The sequence below is a fragment of the Mesoplodon bidens genome, assembly GCF_964165515.1.
Source record: "Mesoplodon bidens genome assembly, chromosome: 5".
NCBI lineage: Eukaryota > Metazoa > Chordata > Mammalia > Artiodactyla > Ziphiidae > Mesoplodon > Mesoplodon bidens.
The window spans coordinates 8,565,823-8,585,174 of record NC_138161.1 but is presented as its reverse complement, the minus strand read 5'-3'; the positions used below and the strand labels follow the sequence as shown (position 1 = coordinate 8,585,174).

At 43.1% G+C, this 19,352-nt stretch overlaps 1 protein-coding gene across 4 annotated transcripts in view; it reads left to right on the top strand.

The window, feature by feature from the left end:
• Positions 1-1,082: 1,082 nt before the first annotated feature.
• Positions 1,083-19,352, top strand: part of DYRK1A (dual specificity tyrosine phosphorylation regulated kinase 1A) — a 146,623-nt gene continuing 128,353 nt past the window's right edge. For 2 of the 4 annotated variants that reach the window (XM_081234253.1, XM_081234256.1), the window contains exon 1: positions 2,606-2,869. The gene's annotated coding sequence lies outside the window, so the exon portion shown is untranslated. Of the gene's footprint in view, positions 1,429-2,605; positions 2,870-19,352 lie in introns of those variants that run through there. The other 2 variants (XM_081234254.1, XM_081234257.1) reach the window with 2 other exon arrangements.

The following is a 19,352-nucleotide window of genomic DNA, read 5'->3' as shown; positions in this document are numbered from 1 at the left end:
GAAGAGAAGCAGGAGGGAGGAAGGAGTTGGTTGTATAGGTGGAAGTGTAAGTTTGGGCAGAGTCAAGATTGCAATCTCTCACCCCAATAGGGACACTCTTCGCCACTTCCTTCAAAACAATCGAGTTGAATGTGGACTTTAACTGCATTACTAATTTTGAAAAAGTCGGCACTCTAAAAGAACTTTTGATAGTCATGGCAACTTTTGATACCATGAGAATCAGTCTGAAGTAAGTTATTTGCTTACTTTTTGCCTAATTTATCTTAAGTTTAGTCTGGTTTCTTTCATGGCCTGTGCTAATTTGAATGGTTGCCTTAGTATATCAAGGTTCTAATAACTGTAGGAGGGAAACATTTGTTGGAAAAACTCAAGTGTCTTTTCTCCAGTCACACAGGCTAGAGACCAGTATTTATAACGGGGTTGTTTTTCCTTTTGATTTGTACTAAAAGATTCAAAACATTGTATTTATCGGAGTATAGTTGATTTACAATGTTGTGTTAGTTTCAGGTGTACAGCAAAGTGAAACAGTTAGACATATTCATACATCCGCTTTTTTTTAGATTCTTCTCCCATATAGGCCATAGGGTTGTTTTTCTTTACACCTGTAAGATTGTATCTGCAGCCACTGCACTTATGAACGGTTTAAGCTTCCGAAAAAATTGATACATTATCATAAGATTGCAAAAACAAGCTTAGAAATAAATCCATAAACTGGTGAATAAGAGTAAAATATTATGTATCATATCCTTTTTACCATCATATTAAATGCCATTTTACTAGACTTGATACAAAGTATAATTTCAGACAGTGGCTGCCTACTAATTACATAGTAGCCAGCACAGCAGGGCTACTAGCATACCTAGGTTTTAATGCCTGGGGAGCACACCTCGCAATATTTAGTCAGGAAGAAGGTCTAGATAAAACAAAGATAAACCAAGGCCAGAATATTAATAAATTGTGGGCGGATCTAGAATCTGGAAACTGAGACGGTACATGAAAAAGAAAATCAGGGAGTTGGACAAAGATACAGTAACAGCTTAAGACGATTAATTTTCGGGGAATTCCGACGGGGAAGGAAGGCTGTGCCCGGAAAGGCGGGAGGTGGGGGTTGAAATCCGTGGGAATGCCTGGGAGAGCCTGCACAGCCTAAAGTTTTTATGATGGCTCCGTCCATAATTCCTGTACGCTTGCATTGGCCGCCTCAAAGACCGAGAGACAGGATTTAATCAAGGTGTCAGCCGCAGGGGCATCGTGAATGCGGGCGAAGCGTCCGGAATTCCTGAGATGTCTGAAACGCGGAGGCGGCCTCTTCCCCACCCCCCGCCGCAGCCTCCGTGGGCATTTTCCGGCGAGGGGGGCACGCGAGCCCTTCGAAGAACAGCTTAAACCCGCGGACGTGCGCGGCTGGCGCGCTCCCCGGGGATGAAGGTGAGAACCCCCGGCCCGGGCGCGCGGGGGGTGGGTTCCCCGGGTCCCCACGCGGCCTCAGAGTCCGGCCCCCCTCCCCCCGGAGCAGGCGGGGCTGCGGGCGCACGACGCGGAAGCGCTGGGCTGCGAGGGCGGTGGCGCGGGGCCCGCGCGCGCTCTGCGGGCCGCAGTCGGCGCGGGCGCGGCGGGCGCGGCGGGAGCGGGGCGGGGCGCGGCCGGGCGGCCGGGGAAGAGGCGGGCGCTCGCGCACAGGCCGGGCCGCCGCCTCGCCCTCCTTCCTTTTCCCCTTCTCTACCTCGGCCCGGCCATCCCCCTCTTCTCCCCTCCCCCCGAGCGAATCACGCGCCCTCCTCTGACACTCGTAGCGGGCCCGAACTCCGAATTTATCCTTCACGTGACCTGAGGGGGGTTGGGTGGTTGGTTGGGGACGGACGGGGAGAGGGAAAGGAGGGAACGGAATCTGCCGTTGCCCGAGCAACAGGCCCCGCCCTCCGGCTTGGGGCCGGGGGGCGGGAGGAGGACGTCAGCACGTCAGCCTGGGTTTTGCGTTTTGATTGACAGTTGCTATAGCGACCGGGTCGGTCCGTCGCCATTTTGTTGGTTGGTTTTTTTTTAAACCCTTTCGCTTCCCGCCCGAATAATAATAAAAAGCCCCATTGGAGTGAGGCGGGGGTGGCGGCGGCAAGAGCGGCGGGGGGATCCGGGGAGACTGCTGCCGTCGCTGCTGCTGATCGCGGCCCGGGACGGGCTCAGGGAGCGGACACGCCGAGCGGGGGGTGCGGGCGCCGCCGCCGCCGCCGCTTCTGCTGCTGTTCCTGCTGCTGCTGTTGGTGCCGCTGCCGCCGCCGGCGAGCGGGCGGGACCGGTGTGAGTGTGAGAGTGTGTATGTGAGTGAGCGTGTGCGAGGACGAGTGTGCGTGCGTGTGTGTGTGAGTGTGTGTGAGTGTCTGTCTGTCTGTGCGGGGACTCGGGGGCGGGCGGTTCGGGCTCTCCTGGCGGAGGAGCCGCCGCCGCCGCCGCCGCTCGGGCCCCGGCGCTTCTCGCTGCGCAGGTTTGGAGCGCGCGCCATTTTGTGAGATTTACAAAATCCTCCTCGGGAAGAAGCCACCGGCAGCGGCCGCGACTCGGCGCCCGGCCTCGCCGCCGCCGCCCTCCGCGCCGGGCCGGGCCTCGCGGCCCCGCCGCCGGGAGTCGGGGTCCGGGGACTGCGGTATTTGCCGGGGAGGGTGCTGTCGCCTCCCCGGCCCCAGGCGCCGCTGGAACCGCGAGCCGGAGAGAGACTGAGGAGGCTGCGGCTCGGCCGCAGAGCCGGGAGCGCCGGGGGCGGAGAGAGGAGGCCGGGGCGGCGCTGGCTGCGGAGGCCGAGGCGAGAGCGCAGCGGCGAGAGCCCGAGGCAGAGACTCACCGGAGGGAACGGCGCGAGCGCCCCGCCATCGTCTCGGTGAGTGTCCGGCCCGGCCCGGCCGCGGCCCCGGCCCCGCCCGGCCCGGCCCGGCGCCCGGCTCCCCCCGCGGCCTGCAACCGGGCCCGTGCCGAGGCCGGCCGGGCGGAGGGAGGGACCTGCCATTTTAGGAGGAGGCGCCGCGGCCCGGGGCCGGCCGCCGGGGGAGGGAACCCGACAGGCCCGGTCCCGGAGGAGAGGCGGGTGCGAGCGGAGGGAAAGTTGCGGAGGGTGGGAGATGGGGCCGCGGCCTCCCGGGAGCCGGGGCCTGGGGGTCGGAGAAAGCGCCAGACCTTCACTGGTCGCCCGAGCGAAGGGGAGGAGGTTGTCTTCCTCCTCCTCCTCCTCTTCCTCCTCATCCTCTTCCCCCAGCTCCTCCCTCGTCCCTCCTCTTGGTCCCCACCAGTGTGGGAACGGCCGGGGTTCTCCGCAAGGACAATGCGCGGGTTAAGAAAATGGGGCTGGCTGCCGGGCTAGGCGCCGGGGAAGGTCGCGAGCCCGGTCCCCGCGTGGCCCTTTTGGGGTGTGTGCTGGAGCCAGGGCACTCGGCATGCTCCGAAGTTGTGCAGTGAGTGCAAGTGAGCCCGGCCACTCGAGGTGGATTGATGACTTGTTTAGCAGCGGGAGGAATTGGTGGCTGAGGATGCGTAAATTATAATTGATACCTGGGTATTGCAACGGAACTTCTCAAGTCTGTTAATAGGCACAGACCCACTGTCGTTTAGAGCCACCGGAGCTGCTGAATAGCTTCACACTTAGCGAAAGGCCCCTCCCTGGTCCGAAATAGTTAAAAATGGCAGAATTAGTGAGTGAGTGACTCTGACCACTTCTCTGTGCCTGTCGTCCAACCCTTGGATGATGTGGATCTTGTAATCTAGGTGCAGTACTTGAATGCCAGCACCATTTGGTTCTTGAATTCCGCCCAAGTTGTCAGAAAATACACCTTATAACATTGTTTTCACACTGATTTAAAGATTAGGACGAATAGCGCCAGGCACTTTTCTTCAGGGCCTTATGTGTGTTAATTAAGTCGCTTATCCTCCCGGTAGGAACTGTTACCCATTTCACAGATGAGGAAACTGAGCGGTGACTCATCCAAGGTCATACAGCTGGGACCAGGAGTCTGTAGCCAGCCTGGGCTCTTAATCACTAGGGTATAACTCATTATTGTAAATACTGGCAAATTTTGGAGCGATCTGTGTGTAATGACTCAGGGTTCTAACCTAGAGCTTCTGTCCACGTATAGTGTTTTGCATGGAATTAACTTTGTGGTTTGCGGAAGCGGAAAGGAAAGGTTGAGGTGAGGGCCTCTGAATGAAACTAAGTAGTCAGTTTCTGTCCTCCCCCCCACCCCCCCGCTCCCAAGCAAACTACGTAGACAATTTTTGAATGGAAGGAATTAAAAAATATTATTCAGTGAGTTTTTGTTCACACTTAAATTTAATTATAGTCATGTAACTATTGATGAGTCATAAGAAAGTTTTGTGCAAAGTTATTTTTAGTTACTTTTTATCTTTGAATACTTAAGATTTTCTCTGTGATCCCTTACACTTTACATATACAAAGTATTTAAGAATGGATATATTTAATATTTTGATTTTGGGGGCGTTTTCATAATTCAGTGGAATTACCTTTAGCTTTTGTTTTGTAAACTTCTCATATCTTGATAAGTTACGAGAATATTTTTTTCAGCTAGAGTATAAATGTGGAAAGAGAATTAAAATTTCAGGTGCTAAGATTTTAAACGGAAGAAGATCGTTTCAAAGAGACTGCAGTTATGAAAAAAGTTCACTCAGTTATATTAAGATTTTTAGTATACATATGACTTACATTTAAAGTACCCCAGCGCTTTTGGAGGATTTGCCTTGGAATAGCAGTGATGTTTATGGTGGCTGTCCAAATTCATTTAGACTTCAAACCTTGCCAAAAAGTTGAGTCCTGTCAATGTCTACAGCAAGTTGTAATGTAAAACTGAGTATAAAAAGTTCATAAGAAGCGTAAGCTCAGAAGTTAATTATCCTGGAAGGAAGGGTCTCTCCTGTGTCTGTAAGGTGAAGAGTCACTCCTTTGAAATCTAAAAAAGATTATGGATTTGAATAGAATTAAGTGAGTGGACGGTCCTTATTGGTAGGGGTGGGAGATGGACTGAGTGATCTAGTGAGATCTTGTGTTTGTTTGGAATATGGAATTTAGGTTTAAGATCGTTTCTTACATTTCTTTTAAAGACTTTTCGGTGGAATTTAATGGAAACTTAACAAACATACATAGTTACTGTGTCCTGGGGATTCAAAAATTGAGTTAATCCAGCCTCTTTTAAGGGCACTAACATTCAGAACGAATGAAGATGTTCCATTGTAATGCAGTGTCTTGTTTGGGAATGTAGATGTTAAAAAAAAACCTGGCTTAGAATTTTTTCCTCCTCTAGAATATTGTCTGATATCTGCCCCTTAGTTTCATTTATGGAGATTTTTTTGTGTGTATGACTTAGAGATGTTGCGGTGGGGAGTGTGGTAAGTGCAACAACTGGTATTTAAAGAATTTACATAGGTTTTTGTAGAGCTACAAATCCCCATGAAACCAAATTTAAGATAACTTGTTATAATACGTGGTGAGAGTGACCTTTGGCATATGTTTTGTTTTGAAACTATGCAAAGAAAGAAGATGCTAATTTGTATTGAATCTTGGATACTACTTGAAAACAAAACAAAAAAAAGCTTAGAAGTTTAGAATGCCCAGGGATGTTTTCACGTGCATGTTTATGCTTGTCAACTATCTAGTCATGGGGAGAAAACTTGAATAGAAGTAACTTTATTATGAGTGAGAAGGGAATTAATTGCCTTCTACATGATCTTAAAGATAAGCTTAATAGAAGAGGGGGCTTCATTTGTGAATTTATTTGTGGTAAGGTGTGTGCCAAATTTTCTTTGCTTTAACATTCACTTTTGTCTCAAAGAACTTTCACATTTCCTACATGCCCACCCCCACCCCCACCCGCAAGCAGTTTCTCTTTTTATCCCCCCCCCGAGAAAAACTTTATCTCAACCCAGCAGAACCCCAAAACTTCCAGAGTCTTTATAAAGAACTTGACTTTTCTCTCCCAGAATTTTAGTAGTCTTAGAATTTTGTTGTATTACTATCAGTAATTTAAACTGTGAGCTAAGAGTCACTATTTTCTGTTGAGTTTTTTGGTGGTTTTACCTCCAGATACTTCTGTGTATTTTCTGTTTAGAAGTAAAGATATTACTTGAAGCTATCAAACATGATCACCTGAAACTTGACACTATCACACTTTGCCCTGTAAGGTGAAATGCGTGACTTTATTACTTTTGTGTGAGCACCTTACATGTATACATAGTGGTTATGTTTTTTGAAGGACTTCTTACCGTATATCATTTTGACAATGGACGATGTTTTGATGGCTAGAGAAATTATAGTAATTCATAATCCAAGGCGTGCACAGATTTGGTTTAAAAATTTGGGGGGGGGTTAAAATTTGTGGTTAATTACTTGGAAAAATCATCAAATTATTTTAAATTACTTAAAATTTCTTCCCAGTTGTCTCTAAATAAAGAAATCATTTGAAATCTTGCCTTATGTCAATGCTGTAATGTTAAGCTAGAGCTGTAAAGTTTACCATTGGTTATGTGAAAGTGAAATGTTGACTTCACATGACTAAAGTAATTAATTTAAGGCTCATATTAGGCAATTAGAGACAAGTCTTGTTTCCTAACCTAGTGGCTACAGGCAGCCTTAGTTTCATTTTTTGGTGTATGAAAACAAAATGACTTGGAAATATTGCATTGTATAAACCAGCTAAATGTTTTTAAAAAGTTATGGTTTTGCTTTGAAATCCTACTTGCAGAGTTGTATAACAAGTTAAAATCCTTCATTGGAGATAACTTATGGTACATTGAACATTAAGATAATGTAGTTCCTTGTAGGCATACTTTTTGCTAATACAGAACCATTTTGGCTTTTCAGCAATTGGTTCTTCTCCCAGAGCTATGTATCCTCTCTTCTAGAAGGTGACTTTTAAAAGTTTGTAATACCGTTAAAGTTTTGTTTGTTTGATGGACATGTGCCCATATCTGATATATAGTGCATAATAGTTTAAAATGTATCTTTACTCTTGATGAATTATTTTCAGTTTTATCTCCCCATAATTGGATTGCTTGTTCAAATTCATTTTGTGGAGAGGGGCTTAGTGAACTTGTTTAACATGGAATGAAACTGGTTTCAGCATCACTTCTATTTTAAATAACATACCTGTTCATTAAATAATCCCCTTATTTCTCTAAGTATATAAAACTTCGACTGGAAAGAGTTTATTATTTTTTTAAGTTTTATGGATATTTGTGGTTAAGGTTGGCAGTTCAGCACATGCATTTGGGTAAGAAGATGCTCAAATTGTGACATCTATCCAAAATCTGCTTGATAGCAAGTTAGAGATAGCAGTTGAGGAAGCATGGTAACTGTGGAGAGAGTATTGGCCTGTGAGATGGTGCCAGGCAGAGCCTCCTGAGTCAGGCAGGTCTGGAATCTCAACAAGTCCTGCCACTCACTGGCAGTGTGGACTTAAGGCACAGTGATTTTGCTAAGTATCAGTTTCTTCATCTGTAAAATGGGGTTGATGATACTTACCATGGGGTTCTTGTGAAGACTGAGATAGCACACATACATTTCTTAATAGCTTTCTCCCTCTTTTCCCCTTCTTCATTTATACTCATCCTTATGGTCTCAGCATAAATGCTACTTCTTCAGAGGCCTTCCCCAAACCCCAGTCTAAGTAGGATTCCTTGGCCATGCATTCTTACAGACTCTGCTTTTTTTGACAGCCATTACTAAAAGTTGCTATACAGTTATTCATATGTACGCATAAGTACATGTACTTATTTATTGTCTGTCTCTCCCTCTCTCCACTAAACTGTAAGGTCCATCTGGACAGGAATAATTCTGTAACCCCAGTGCCTGGCACATAACAGGTGTAGCTAAATGTACATGTACATGGAACGGTGGAATGAGGAACCTGTGTGCCACATCCTGCCTGAGCACCACTCCTTAGTTCTGCAGCCTTGGGCAAAGTAGCTTCTGAGCTTTAGTGTCCTATATCCAGATGTGCAGAGCCCCCGCTGCCTTGCCCAGGATTTTGAGAATGTGAAATGAGATACTGTAATGCGGTGTTTTGCAAAAAGTGTAAAATGCCATATAAATGTAAGTGGTACAGTAGCAATAATTTCAGTAGTGAGATTACCCAAGAATTTATAATTAGAGTTTCAGCTTTACTGAGCTGGTAAGTAGCTGTTATGTAATATTTATTAGTAACTTAATCTTTCTATATGCATTAGTTGGAACACAAGATTGGACCTGTGTTCTGACTAAATACAGTGGCTTAAACAAGGAGTTTACTTCTCTCTCATATAAGTAGTCTAAGGCTGATGTGGTGGCTCCAAGATATAGGGCACCTTGGTTCCTTCCGTCTTGTTTTCCTATGCTCAAGGGGACACCATTTCCTGTATAGTTCAAGACAGCTCCTCACCACACTCACAGTCCAGGAACAGGATGTGGGGAGAGAACATCCCCTCTTTAAAGACAAACCTGGAAGTTGCATATGTGACTTTTGTTCACACCCATTGGTCAGAACTTAGGTGGCCACACGTAGCTGCAAAGGAGGCTGGGATATGTGGTCTTCAGTAGGTGGCTGTTTGGCTGAAAATCTGTTTCTACTGAAAGAAGAGAATCGGGGTGGGGGGGATTATGAAACATTGCCTGTCACACTTTCAAATGTTTTGGAAGAAACTTACAGAAATGAACTTTGAAAAGACAACTTATTGCACTAATTAATAAGTTTATATTCCATATTTGCTCTTTTGAGCAAATTACTCTTTTGAACTATGGTGTACCAATTGAAATAGACTCTCAGTACATAGTATATAGAGTATATACGTAGGTAGTCAGATTCGAAAAAATGTAACTAAACTTCTAGTAGTGAAGGAATTTTGGGTCACATTATTTTACTGACGGTATTTTCTGATAGAAACATGATTCTTGATTGCTGTGACTATTATATGTAAACAGTATTTGAAATCTAAGCTCTTGGATTTAGTTTTAGCAGTCCCCTTGACCGTTCTGTATGTATTTGTGCTCATATCCTCAGCAAGCAATACTAGGATATTGTGATTCAGTATCGCAATATCTTGTTAGGTTTTCAGTAAATGTTTGAATCACTGAAGTTGCAAGGAGAATGATAGCAGTGATATTTGAACATTTTCTGTCCAGTATTTTCCTCTTTATTTCATGGGTTTGACAAAAGAGGAAGGTCTAGGATTCTTTGAACTAACGTATAATTAGGTCAAGTAGAGGCCTGAGGAACTGATGGGTCTCAAACAGTTTTCAGGAGAACTTGTCAAAGTTGTGGGATTCCCAAGCTCCGATACTTCTCTTTCTGTAAGTATGGGTGACACTGTAGAATCCCCTTTCTTAATTTGGACTCCAGGTAATCCTGATGCAGTAGAAACATTTTGAGAAACATTGACATAGTTCATCTCTCATTTTAGAGAAGGAAAGGGATGCAGAGAAAATAAATGACTAACCAGTGCCTCAGAATAAGCAGGTCTGGGGGACTAGCACATGTTTTCCTGCTCTTAGTTCTTTGTTCTTTCTACAGAAGAGGGGACAGAGAATAGAGTACAACTGCATTTTTGATTTTATAGGAAGATCTGTTGTTTTCAAATATGTTGCTGTTTATGTGTGAGCTCATTGGTAGTGAATGGTTGGCTCACTTACCTGTCTTCTTAGCCTCTTAGAAGAATAGCCTGAGTTGGTCAAATAAGTATTTAAAGGTGGGAAGTTGAGGTTTTAATTCAGATATAGTTAGTGTCGGTGCTGTAGTGGGTAGGGTAGGGTATCTCCAGCGTTAGGGTAGATGACAGGTAGGTTTTGATCTGGCATGTTTAGAAGGAGCAAAGGGAGGTCATGTCCTCAAATTATTACTTTCCTTTTCTTCTGGTGTGTTTGCAGTTCTCACTGTTGAATTCATTCCTTTAGCTTAAGGTAAGAGCTGGATTCCCTGATTTAAAGTGGAAATATTCCCAGAGGAATATCCTTTATCTGTTATCAGGTTAATGCTTTATTTTTATCATTTAGCTGGCTGTCATTTTAAACATTGGAGAGTAGCACCTGCACTAATAAGAGAGCTTTTTGGGACGGGGAGGGAAGGGTCGGGCACATGTGCCCTTGCCCAAGGAAAATGAAGGGCATGTTTGAGAAATGTCTCCTTGTGGTGCAGTCCTGGAAGGGTTCATGGAGGCTTCTCTGGTGGCCGGAGGTTGGTAGCATTAGACTGGCACTTGCTGGCCTTCTGTTGCTAAGGGTGTCCGTAATGGGACTGGATCATTTTGCTGAGGATCACTGGGCTTGATGGAATACGGAGTCATTGGAGTAGGAGTGTTCTCTTTTTCTGAGTGTTTTTTCATCTGTTTAGGGCTCCTATTTGAGCAGTCTTATATCAGACATAAAAGGTATCATTTTGATCTAGAGAATTTTAGTTCTTAACAATCAACAAGTTACGTATTTTCACGATTAAAAAAAAAAAAAGATCCAGCCCGGTAGAATGGTGTCACCCCCCCACCCCCCTGTGCTCCATAAGTAATAGCTATTTAGTTTTTCCTACTAGAAATGTTCTATACATATAAATGTACAACTGTATATGTAAACATATATACACGTCTGTTACAAAGCTGTATATTTAGTGCGATCCTGATTTTTTTTTAGTGTGACATTGTGTGTGTGTGTGTTTGTGTATCCACTCTGTGTACTTAAAATCAAAAGCAAATGGGATCATGCTAAACACACAGTTTAGCAACTTAAGCTTCTTGATCACCTTAGAAATATTGCCATATCAGGTGGTAGAGTTTCCCTGTTTTTTTAACGGATGGGAAGTATTCCATGTTATGGATGCAGCACAATTGAGTCAGTCTCCATTAAAAAGCATTTAAATTTTTTCCCCTGTTTTTGCTATTTTTAAACAATGCTGCATTGTACATCCTTGTACATGTAACTTTTCTGTGAGCGTTAGCCAGAGAGTACATATTTCTAAGGGAAATTGCTGGTTCACCAGGTATGTGCACATTTCAATATATATTGCCAAATTGTCTTCCAGAAAGTAGCACCAATTCGTACTTCATCAGCAGTGTCTGAGAGTGTATAGTTTTCCAAATCTCACTAACACTGGTGTTATCAAAGTTTTAAATCTTTGTCAATTTAATAGGTGAATAGTGAAGTCTAGTTGTTTGAATTTACATTTCTTTATGAGTGAATTTGAGCATCTTACGTTGTACTGTAAGTCTTGTACATTAAATAACAAAGTATTCATTCTTTGTTGTTTAGTTAAAATTGTTCTGTGATTTTCCTTTATTTATTCTGTTGAATGAAAAACTTGATAAATTGTAAATGCTTATGAATACATTGTAAATGCTTATAATTGTACATACTTTGATAAATCGTAAAAGGGGATTCTTGTTCCTCTTCAACTGAGGAAACATTTGCCTGTCCTCTGTATAAGATATGTGAATTACGGTGGTAGAAACTTTGACTACAGAAGTGAATAAGGTTTGGTGACCTGTGCTGTTAGTGTTGAGATAGTTGTGTGTATACAGGCAAAATCAGCACAGGTAAGACCATGGCTGCTAACAAGTAGAGCTATTGCCATACAGAGAACTAACTAGAAGAACACGGGCAAGTCAGACAGATCTGGGCATTTGAGCATGCCTTGTGGAGGAGGAGGGATGGGAGCTTGGTCTCGAAGAATGGATGGGCTTTTTACAGTAGAACCTGGGAAAGTGACAGTCGGCTGGAAGAAGTCATATGGGCACCTGTGGTGGGTGTACCTGGAGTATAAGAGCGTGTGTGTGTGCGTGTGTTATGTTGGGGGAGGGGTAAGAACAATTGCAGTGAGAAATGAGAGTTACGGGTCTTAAAAGGAATTTGAATTCGGGGCAGTTGGTTCCTCAGCAGGGCGATGATGGCAGATCCATGAGTTAGGGAGATGTCAGCCTAAGAAGGAAGGTTTTGAAAGGCTCATTCTCGGTGTACAGGCATGAGGAATAGAGAGGGAAAAACAAGACGGAGGGAGAGCCAACTTCGGAACGTCTTGAGTTCCTAATTATTTAATTTTCAACAGAACAAAGTGAGTATTTCTGGATTCAGATAGCATTGTGACCCAGGTTTTGGAGATAGGAGAGAATTCAGCTTCGGTGGCAGTATAGTAAAGGTCATAAGGAGTCGAATGACTGGCTTAATGGGACAGTTGAGACTATTTCCTAGTAGGGTCCTGAAGGAACTGTGGAAGAACAGAAGATAGAATTATTATTATAGTTCGAACCTTCCATTAGTGACAGGTGGAAATAATTTGTAGCACCATTAAAAATGAGCTAAAAAATGGGGCAGTCGGAGAAGGCACTGTTAGAAGCTGTGATTCTGGAAAGGAACAGGTTGTATCATAGTTCACGGTTTGAAAAGTATAGAGTAGTTAAACATGTGAGGGTTGAATTTATTCTGAGTGTCTTAGTATTTTCCTGAAAAATACCATATTTATTCTGTTTATTTTCGCATATGTCGTTATTGGGAGACCAATCATCTAAAAAGCATTTATCTTGTGAGGCAGATAGAGCTATTTATCGAGTACCTACGAGCGCCAAACATGGCCCTAGGGCCTGGGAATCAATGCTCAAGTAAAGCCCTCGCCGTGTGTGCCATCACGGAAGTTAGTTGTAGCGGGGGATCTTTAACAGCTTGCTCCTAATCCAGAGTAGGCTTAAGGACTCAGTCTAGAGTATACATGAATTTTCATTAAAGGGAACACAGTCTATGAAATTGAGTAATGTTTGATGTTGCTTTTGAAGGTCAAAATTTTTGTCTCCTTTTAAGAGTCCCTTTGACAGTTAATTTTAGGTTAAAGTTTATTTGGATATAAGTAGGACTGCTGTCTTTAAGACAGGTACTGTCTGCTGAAAAATTTTTTCTGATTTGATCGTTTCTCCTTGAAAAAGAACAGCTGTCATCACAGTGGTGTGTTTTACCTCACCTTTACATCAAAGACATTTATTTATTTATTTGTTTGTTTGTTTGTTTGTTTATTTATTTACGGCTGTGTTGGGTCTTCGTTTCTGTGCGTGGGCTTTCTCTGGTTGCGGCGAGCGGGGGCCACTGTTCATCGCCGTGAGCTGGCCTCTCACTGTCGCGGCCTCTCTTGTTGCGGAGCACAAGCCAAACACATTTATTTTTGAGAGACATTACTGTGGTACAAAAGACTGTTTCATTAAAGTTTTCCAAAAGAGCAATGGTGAGAAAATTATTAGGATCTCAGCATATTTTGTAATCTAATTTCAATTTTTGAATTTCCCTATAGTGGTTCTGTGGTACAGTTCAAAATGTCAGTAATGCTAGGTAAATTTACCTAAGAATTGGCCTGAAGGCCCACAGCTACTCAGCAGTACTGGAGTCAGCTATGCAAAGGGAAGAAATTGACAGCTACTCAGCAGTACTGGAGTCAGCTATGCAAAGGGAAGAAATTGAAGACAGAGTCTTAGGATTCATGGGAGATGTTTGGAAGAAGGCTGTTTGCTGAATAAGATAAAGATACAGACATCTGAAGTAAAGGATGTGGGCATATAGGGAAGGTCAAGGAATAAAATGCAATAGAATGGATAGAAATGGAGGAGAGATCTGAACAAATGGATGAACAAGAATTCTCAGTTCTTTAAAAAAAAACAAACCTCTTTAATGATTTATTGTGACTTCTAGGGGAAAGACTAGACTAGTCATAGGACCCCCTACCTGGATGACGTGGCTCCAGCTGACTTAAGCCGTCTTGTCTCCCATGTCTTTGCGTGTCTGCTTCCTGGGCCGGCCAGCGTCCCTTCTTTCTTTTAGTTAACTTCTTTTCCTCCTCCATTTTCAGTTCAGATATTACTTTGTCAGGGAAAGCAGACCCCTGTCCTAGTCACCTCTTCTTTTTTAATATCTCATGTCTCCCTGTACTTTTCTTTCACAATGCTTATCACAGCTGGTCATTTTTTTAGTGCTTGTTTTATTAATACCCTCCAGAGAGCAGGAGCAGTGGTGTTTTGCTTCCCCTTGCATTCTGAGAGATTGGCAAGTGTTTGGCGTATGGTGAGTACCAGATAAACATTTGTTGAATGAATCAGTGAACTACGTTTTGGTCTTTACTAGTTGGTCTCAAGGACCAAATGATTACGTAAGGGGAATGTACATTTGGAGTAAGAGTTGGACAGGGAATATGGGAGCCTTGAAGAAGAAGAAAAATGTGAATCCTGTTTTTTTAAAAATAAGCTTGGAAAACTCTATGTAGCCAGTAAAAAAACAGAGTTATTTACTCATGGACTAATTTAATCAGTGCATATGAAAATACCTACTAGTTGTTAGAAGTTCAGTGTTGGTATTACGGAGTTGAAAGGTTGTGCTTTCTCTATTAAAGGAGTACATGATTTTACTAGTTTATTGAAATAGATACAGTTCTTAGTTTCATTTGGAAGGGTTTTAAATTGTGGAGGGAATCAGGCTGGATGTTCTTTATGATTCTTAGCCGACAAAGTGAGGTTCATTCAATAATTATATCTGGAATGTCAATCCAGCATTTGCAGTAGCTCTTGGGTTCACATTTAAGATAAGCTCTAGCTTTGGCGTCATTTAAAAAGTGATAGAAGGGACTTCCCTGGTGGCGCAGTGGTTAAGAATCCACCTGCCAGTGCAGGGGACATGGGTTCGATCCCTGATCCGGGAAGATCCCACATGACGCAGAGCGCCTAAGCCCGTGCGCCACAACTACTGAGCCTGCGCTCTAGAGCCCGCGAGCCACAACTACTGAGCCCACGTGCCACAACTACTGAGGCTGCATGCTCCGCAGCAAGAGAAGCCGCCAAAATGAGAAGCACGCGCGCGTCAATGAGTAGCCCCCGCTTGCCACAACTAGAGAAAGCCCGTGCACAGCAACGAAGACGCAACACAGCCAAAGAAAAAAAAAAAAAGGTGATAAGAAAGTGGTTTGGATGCGTTTTGGCTTTACTTTTTCTTCACGTTTGGACAACAGAACAAGAAGAATGATTGAGGGAAAGTTCGTTGTACGGATGGATTTTCAAAAGCATTGAGTCTTGTAGTTAGAAAATTACTGAAGCTTTTGATCTTGTCAGGTGAATGATCTTTTTAAAAGCTTAAAAGGGACTTGTTTTAAAGTAGTTCTGAAACCTTTCTCAGGGACTAGTTTCTGTAGTAAATATTTAGAAAAGCAAATATTCAGATTTTATTTTTTGGCTCTTTGGCCCCTTGCCAGGCCCTTGGGACGTAGCTGTGAGTTAGATGGACATACATGGTCCCATTCATGGTCATGAAGCTCTTCAGTATGGTTAGAATTCACTGTAGAGAACTCTAAAGGAAACATGGCTTGATACTTCCATTATCCAGCTATCCATTTGTCCATCTGTTTATGTATTCCTTGAACTTAGTTCTGGTGGCAACATGTTAGACTACTTTATTGTTGCTTCATTTCTCACAAGAAAGGGGCTAAGGGGGATAACATTTATAATACCAATGTAAAATAGAAACTTGGATCTTCAGCTTGTTGGCATTGGCAGATTTTTTTTAAAAAAGAGATGTTCATGTAAATCAGTGAGTTTCTCTTATTAAAAAATAAACTATTTAATAATGGTAACATTATTAAATAATGCTAGTATTGATTGCCTGCTATGGGCCAGACTCTACATATTTATTATTAGTTATTTTAATATTATCAGCAGCCCTAGAAGGTGGTGGATAGTATCTGTTTATAAGTTAGAAAACTGAGATGCAGGGAAGTAAATTTGCTTAAGGTTAATCATAGTAGATTGCTTATGCTGCTTCCAGATAATAAAAAACCCAGTGAACAGTTACGGGCCCTAAAGTTAAACATTCAGATAGAAAAGAAAAAGGAACATAGAGCTTCTATAACCCATTAATTGAAAAAATAGATAAAAGTTCTGGTATGCTGGGATTGATGCTTTGTGCTACTGGTTCATTAGTCTTTCAGATAATTAACCAGAACATCTAATAGCTTTCTATGTTTGGGGGAATCCTTCACCTTAAGAATCTTGGTGGGGGCTTCCTTGGTGGCGCAGTGGTTGAGAGTCCGCCTGCCAATGCAGGGGACATGGGTTCGTGCCCCAGTCCGGGAAGATCCCACATGCCGCGGAGCGGCTGGGCCCGTGAGCCATGGCTGCTGAGCCTGCGTGTCCGGAGCCTGTGCTCCGCAATGGGAGAGGCCACAACAGTGAGAGGCCCGCGTACCACAGAATAAATAAATAAATAAATGAATGAATGAATGAATGAATGAATGAATGAATGAATGAATGAATAAATAAAACAGGTAACAGCTTTTTAAAAATGTCAACTTAGTATAGGTGCTATTCTAATGAAGGCCTTTTTATGCACTCTTATTTAATTCTCACACACACAAAAAAGAATCTTGGTGGGAGGTAGACGTCTTCCATTATGAAAGCCAGTTGCTCACTTTCTCTGCATTTTTTGGGGGTTAGGATGCAATCGTATGACCTGGGACCTCCATTCCACTACCTCAGAAGCCAGTGATTTTCAGAAGCAGGCACTTTGCAGAGTCTGTGTTCTGCAGTGCAAGGGGGATGGCAGCTGCGGCTCTTCTGGAGGCAGTCAGTGACAGATCCAGTTGTAGCATTTAGTTCCGGGGTCAGTGGTATCTCTACAAATCACAGGGACCAAATCCTGTGTTGTCTCCACTGGACCAGATCTGTGGTTTGAATTTTCGGTGTTCTGGGTTATGTAGCCTTCCAGCCTGGCCCTCTGGGGTTTTCTGTGAGTTGCCTAATACACTTTAATAACTTCCTTTACAGTTTCAACAAAGCTAGAGTTAGTTTCTTTTGTTTGCAACTAAGAACCTTTACTCAGATGATGCTAATTATGACAATAGACAATTCTAAGGAACTCTGTATGGTCAGGGTTACTTGTATCTAGATTAGAATTTACTAAGTAGAAGAGTTCACAATATATATGAAGTGAAATACTCGTAAAACACTTTGCTTATTGATTTAATGAATTTGCTGAATTTGAGTGCCTGTTCTAGTCCAGGATATGTTCTAGGTGTTGGAGATACAGGAGTGACAATATAGGGAAGATCCCTGTACTCACAGAGCTTACATTCTATTGTGAAGTGTAGAATAAGCAAGAAAGCAAATATCATAACTGACCAAGAGAGATACCTATCATGATAAAAATAAAGACAGGATAATGTGATAATGATGTGTGTGTGTATGTTTAGGAGTTGTATCTTATAAAAACATTTACTTTAAAATTGTTGTCAGGAGTCATGACTTCTGTTTTTGACTATGGGGCGGTAACATTCTGAATTTACCCTCCAGCTAGGAAACTGGACAAAATACATGGAACAACTGTTTTCAGATATTAAACAATAGGCAGTGCAGAACCACGATCCCTAACAGATGGGAAACAAACGAGGAGGTCCTGTGATGGTGCACCTTTCTGCCTGGAGGCAGATCTCAGTGCAGGGAAGGAGATCCCCCCAAAAGCCAGTGAGTTGAGGAAGGTTGGAGTTGGAGGCCAAAATGGTTCTGATTCGAGGAGCAGAGTTCTGGAAAGGAGGGAGTTCTGCAGAGAAAGAGGTCCATAAACCTTCGTAGTGGTCCCCTTAAATGCCGACTGAATGCCCATCTGTGGTGCACGTGTGGGGTACAGTTTCATGAAGGAAACGTTTCTGGGGAAGGAGTCCACTGGGAAGCTGTAAGCAGAACAATTTTCTGAGCTCACCCAGGGCTGGAAAATATTTGAGTACTTTCTAGCCAAAGTAGAAAGATCTCATTATATGCTGTGTTGATTGAGAATCCAAAAGGGTCATGTCTTAATGGGGCTAAACGAGTCCTAAAATAAAGGTGACTCTAGATCCGTTTGAAAAAAAACCTTAGAAACAAGCCTTAAAACGGGCAAACTACAACTGACCCTTGAACAACATGGCTTGAACTGTGCAGGTCCACTTAATATGTGGATTTTTTTCAGTACTACAGTACTACATGATTTGCGGTTGGCTGAATCCATGGATGCAGAACTGCAGATATGGATGACTGGCTGTGAATTTGATACTTGGAGATTTGACTGTGTGGGGCGGTCAGCACCTCTAACCCCTCTGTTGTTGAAGGGTCACCTGTAATTTGAAAGTAATGTAATTGCCAGTCATTGCAAAGGCCAATACTCTTTAAAGAAATGTAAAGAAACCCAACACTCAGCAGTGTAAAATGTCCAGCATCCAATCAAAAATTACTAGATGTAGGTTAATGTGACTTACGATTAGGATATCAGTAAATTGAAAGCAACCTAGAACTGACGTGTTAGAGTTAACAGGCAAGGACATGAAAGCAGTTACCGTGTTCCATATGTTCAAAAAATCAGAAATTATGAAAGGCCTAAAAAGATCCAAATAAAACTTTTAGAGGTGAAAACTAATGTGTGGAATGAAAAATATACAGGATGGCATTAATGGCAGATTAGACATGGCAGAAGAGAAGATTAGTGAGAGCTTGAAGACACAAGAGAAGACTCAGGAGAAACAGAAATGATAGAGACAATGGAATTAGCAGACAAGGTTATTAAAAAATGGCTACCATAAAATGCAGGGTCAAATGTCAGATCACTGTGTTGTACATCTAAAACTAATATTTTATGTCAAATGTATCTCAATAAACAATACAAATAAAACACAGGGTCAGATTGTGGTTAATGTTGACATCTTGGTACATGAGTTTTGCTTAAAAAGAGCAATTGTGACTGCTACCTGAAGCTGGCTTGCTGTGTAGTTAAGAGTAGTTGCAAATCATTATTTCAGCAAAGCACCAGGATATGGCGGAAGAACTTTATTGTGTAACAGGGTGTTATTTCTTGATATGTAACAATATTACCATAAAGTTAGAAACTTAAAAACAAGTACATTTATGGCCTCACAGTTTCTGTAGGTCAGATGTCTGAGCACAGCTTAGCTTAGCTGGGTCTCAGAGGGCTCTGGTCAGGTTATTGATGGGGCTTTGGTCTCATCTAAGGTGTAACTGGGGAAGGTCTCCCCTAAGCTCATATGATTGTTGGTAGAATTCAGTACCCTGTGCAATGTTGGATTGAGGGCCTCAGTTTCTTGCTACCTATTGGCAGACATCTGCCCTCAGTTCATTGCTGTGTGGTCCTTTCCAGAGTGGCCACTGCTTTCTCAAAGACAGTGAAGGAGCGAGTCTACGTACTAGACAGATATACAGTCTCATGTATCATAACTGCAGGAGTGACATCCCTTCACATTTCCTGTATTCTCTTGGTTAAAAGCAAGTCCTAGGTCTTGGTTCAAGGGAAGGGTCTGTGGAAGGGCATGAACAGCAGGAGGCTGTGTTGTGGGAGCCATCTTAGAGTCTGT